Raw genomic sequence first — 5,400 nt, forward strand, 5'->3', positions numbered from 1 at the left:
CTTGTTCATCCCCAGACTTGGTATGTACAATCTACACNCTTTTTGGCTATGTTTTATACACCAGACTATAGTTCTCAAAATGTTTGGTTCTTGCGTTACAGGACTAACTTTGTCCAAAAAATGATGGGACATTCTTTTTGCCCAGTCAGTGTAGATCTACTGTGCTCGTCATCCCTGAAATATATGCTGATTTTCGTGGACATGATTAGAATTCGAGGTCCGACTGTATCTGTAATTTTGAACTTTTGGCCTATCGTTATGAAAACGGCTGTCATAATTGATCTTCTTTTACCAATCTTGTCTTATGATATCTTCTCTGCCCTTCAATTTTGAGAATTCTTGGACTTGGGGGGGGGGGGGGGGTTTCCAGGAGATGTGGTTGGGTTCCTATAGGATAGTCCCACTCAGGCAACCACCTAGGTTCATTTTTTGTTGGAATTCCAAGCTCATCATGTTCATAGAAACAATGATGCATTGCTCCATAGTTATTCCTCCATCATTCCATTGATCATTTTGTGCCTCATGTGATGATAATCATTTCAAATTAGACTACATATTTAGGAAGCTAATTACAGTATGAAGACCTCGTGCGTTTGTGAGGGTCCCCCTTCAACCTGAATGCTCACAACAACCTGAGCATTTCAACATTTTTATCATGTCATGATTCCAACTATACTACTTTCACTCAATGTAATGTATGCTGTTCAAATTGCACAAAAAATAAAATGTGTGTATTATGACTTGACCTGTGTGTATAACTTGCCCTGTGTGTGTAACTTGACCTGCATGTATTATAAAACAACTCATGTTTACAAGAAAATTGTGAACTTGCATGTATATTATCTTTATGTTCCATGTTATAATTTACAAATGATGTCTTTAGAGGGCATGTGACCCATCTATTGACAGAAATTTCCTCCTCCACAGACTGGGGCATCATTCACTAAGATAGAACAAAGTTAAATACCATAAGTGTAGATAGATGTAAGCGTACTGACCAAATTTTAGAGGCACAGGACACACTGTTGTCACTGCATCTGGCATCAGTACATAGTGGATGACACCAGTAAACAAAGCCAAACTTTGGGACCTACATCAATATGTGGCTTCACAGGCTGGGGCGTCACTAACTAAGGTACGAGGTCACCAGGTATTGTAAGATTATCTATTTTTGAGTGTCTCTAAAAAAAATTGGAGGCACAGGCTGTTCCCAGTCCAATATCCAATACTAATACAGTTGCGGACAACTAAAGTCAACAAATTTATAGATTGATTTATTGAGACTGGTAGGGATTTTTTAAAAGTCCGAAAACCATCAGAATAGGCAGGAATTGAGTAGATCTTTCAAATGGTACAAGCCGATTTCCCAAAAGTGAAGATTTGTCAGAAAAAAGGTCCAAAATTTTGGCGCAGGCCCAAAAAAATCGATAAAATCTCGAAAAAGTCATTTTTGGATAGATCTTGATGAGTACTATCACAATCCACCGAAAAAATAAAAATAAAATAGATCCTCCCCTTTGAAAAAAATTGCTATTACACTGCCCAAACCTAGAGTAAAAAACATTGTAACCTTGCACGCCTCCAAAATAACCCTTTTTTGACTTCCATTCCATCAGTGACATCATTTTCTCAGAGCTGTCAGACTGTCAGTGAGGGAGATGATGAGGAACTGATCACAAGATCTCAAGAGTCACCTCATTGCACAAGAAAAATGAGGCAAGTGAAGCTGAGGATTCAGGAGAAGAGATGGATATGCAGAGAGTAATTGGGATGAGCTTGATGAGCAGGATTTTTTTGAGAGACTGGCTGAGATGGCAATGTAGGATGCAAAAAAATTGGCTCAAAATTTTGGCGCAGCCAAAAACTCGTGGGAATAACATGAAAACACCATTTTTGAGCTCCTTTTGCCTGTCCAGTTTCAGATCTGTCATCAGATTTCCGTCAAAAAATCTGGTTCCTGAGATACTCAATTTGTTGACTTTAGTTGTCTGCAACTGTAAGTCCTTCAGGCTGCATGATGTGATGCAGGCACCTGACCTGTGACCATTCATCACTTTGTTTATTATTATTATACAAGCTTTAGACCTGTGCCTACAGCATCCATCTCTTGGGAATCCCTACTTGCAAATGGGCTTTCACCCACTCAATTTCTAGTCTGTTCAGTATTGCCCCACCTCATACACTTGTCCCTTTGCATTGATCCTTCCACATATACTACTTTCACCTTCCCTTTCACATAAATTAGAATGCACCACTAATAAACACTCTTTTATTAAATCTTTTGTGTGAACCTTCAAGTTGGACAACTCAGAATGTCAGCACCCAATCAACACCAATAGTTGTTTTGACATGGAAAAGTCCTGTGCCTCTGATTTTTTCCCCAGACACTCAAAGATAACTCACTTTACAATTCCTGGTAATGCTGTACCTTAGTGAGTGACGCCCCAGTCTGTGAGGTGACATATTTAATGTGCATGCCTTGACATCCCAGAGTTTGACTTTGTTTACCTGCATTGTCCACTAGAGGCAGCAAGAGTGTCAATGCCAGAGGCTGTGACAACAGCATGTTCTGTGCCTCTAAAACTTCATCAGTACACTGCTATGTCTATACCCTTGTAGTTTGTAACCTTTTTTTTACCTTAGTGAGTGATGCCTTGGTCAGTGGAGGGGGGGTTTTCATTCCTGCTACATTAGTAGTGGGTTTTATGGTGTGACCTCAACTGAAAAGAAAATCATGTGCCAAATTTTCCCATCACACTTTCATCTCAATGTAAAAGCCCACAGAAAGGTCACATTTTCTACCCTCACGTATTTGACCACGACAACGATAGGTCTTTGTACAAGTGTAATCCAATGTGCTGTGATTACTGTTTAGCTGATTAAGCGTGGGAGCTGGTGCATGAGAACAAGAGTGTCCAGGTTGGACAATTGTTTACATTTACTAATGTATGTAACAGTCTTTGTTGAGTATGAAAACCCAGCTGCAAGGAGCTGGCCGAAGGCCGAGTGACAAGCAGCCATTGTAATTCAAATCAGAATGAACTTAAATACTAAAACCTAGCCAAGTTGAAAATTGCTCTTCAGGCCATGCAGCCTTTATCCCAGGTAGCAACTCTATATTTCCTCTACATTAGTATCGGCTGTTGTCAATAAGCCAAACTGTGAGGGGAAAAAATTATGGTTTGATATTTCAGGTAGTCTGCTAATCATTTGTGTTGGTAAGAAGAGTACTACAATATCCTTATGTACAGACATTCATATCTGTGTGTATTTTAATTTTTGTGACAATCTTGTGAGCAGTATATATGAAATGTGGCTGGGAGAAGCTGGGGGCCGAAGTCTGAGCGATGAGCAGCTTTAAATTACTTGTATCTGATAAATAGAGTAAATATTGAGACCATTTAACCTGGCCAAGTTGAAAATGGGCCATACTGGTAGTGGGCCATGCGGCATGCCGCCCTATGTGGTTATTGGACAGAAGGGTCACATGCTCTCAAAAAGTTGAAATACACAGGGACAAATGTAAAACACGTGCACACACAACTTTGGATTCAAACACGAATGATTACAGTAATATACATGCAGGGCAAGTTATACATGCGGGTAAAGTTATAATACATTTTTTGTGCAATTTGAACAGCATATGTAATGTTCATCAAATATCGTGACCAGCAGCCAGATAACCCATGGCAAATTGGGATGTAACAATATTTGAACACGTCAATTTATTTCAAACTCCGCTGAGGCTGCCAACAATAGATCAATTACCTAATCATGGCACCACGGCATTCCTAAAATGGAAGGAACCCAAAAAATCCGCGCAAGGGAACCAATAATTTCCGCGCACATATAAGAGTTTTTGCGGCACTTGATAATATTTATGAGCACCACATAAATATGTCAATAAGTTTTGGCGCATGTAGTTAAAGTTTCCGCGCAACCAAATATAATTTTGCGCAGGCGTATCAACTTTTCCGCACACAATTAACATTTGCGCGCACTGTACTCAATCCTGCGCAAGTATAGTAATGATTCCGCGCAGTGACATTACTTTTGCGCAACACTACAAATAGTTTTGCGCACAACGTACATTTTTGCGCGCTGACACATGAAGTCTGGGAATACTTACCCAAACGGACCGCCATAACTCCCCTCTAGACACGGAAACCATAGCCGAACGGATGAATGGCAGAGCATCATGTATCTACGCGGGTCATACGACGAAGCCATTGCGTCACCAACCAATTCAACCCAGCGCAAGTAAATACACCCATTCTCCTCCCCCGACCAACATCACCAGCAAACAAACTATCTCCCGAACAGCCAACGAGACACCGCCTTTTAGCGCAGACGGGAACCGACGTCGACGTCCGAAACTACATGACCTTCATCCTGCCAAGTCTGAAACTGCGGAGAGTGTTTCTGTAATACGGAGTTGAGGATACGCGCAGCCCCGCTTACTAATACTTGACTTATATCTGTTTGTATTGGCATTAGCACACTTAGACATTAACCATCATTCATCTTGCTACCAAGCTCGCGTGAACCGTGTCCGATGTCCACTGCTGGTAAGACCAAAGGGTGAGCACCCTTCACAATGCTCCCTCCTCCACAGGATACGAGAGCCCGCACTCTGGGTTAAGGAGTATCTGCCTAGGATTGCTAGGCAACCGAGGAGACGAGCGCACTTCAAGAGTCGCGTTCTCTCCTCTTATATATTCTTCAAGTCTATTCTACGACATCACTACTACGGTACCACGAGACTCTCATCGCACGAAGTCCCCGTATGCACTGAGGTTTCACATTGGTGGGGGCACCGCGGACTTCACATTCGATGTTGAAGTCTCGCCTCGGGAGAATTCGGAAGCGGTACTCCGATCACGCCATCGGGAGTGTGACGCGTTACATACCGCCTCCATCGACTCCCTAGTGTACCAACCATTACCCATTCCCTACTCGTTGCTGAGCGCAGTTCTTCCTGCGTTCGCGCGAGGATGTCCAGGAGCGCTGCTACAGCGTTCACGGCTATTCGACTCCCTTCGGCTATCCAGATCCTCCGGATTACCGTAGTCGTTTAGCCCCTGCGAGATCTTTCACCCGACACCTTCACCCGTTCAGTCTACCCCTCTCCCAACCGACTCATTCCGACTTAGCTATGCCACGAGTCTTTCGGATGAAGGATCTCCCTCGATCAGCGTACCAACGAGCCGGCAAGAAATTTGCAATCGATTAAGGGGCCACTCGCGTATTTAAGAGATGACACAGTAGTTCCGTCTCTCTCAGCTACACTACCATGGCTACCCCATCCCAATCCAATGCCGATCTCGTTGACTCCACCGACAAACCCAAACCTACCGGCCGCTCAACTAGAGCAGCCTCCAAAAACCTTCAGCTTGGGAA

This window comes from Laccaria bicolor, genomic scaffold (assembly GCF_000143565.1).
Source record: "Laccaria bicolor S238N-H82 LACBIscaffold_26 genomic scaffold, whole genome shotgun sequence".
In the NCBI taxonomy this organism is placed as follows: Eukaryota; Fungi; Basidiomycota; class Agaricomycetes; order Agaricales; family Hydnangiaceae; genus Laccaria; species Laccaria bicolor.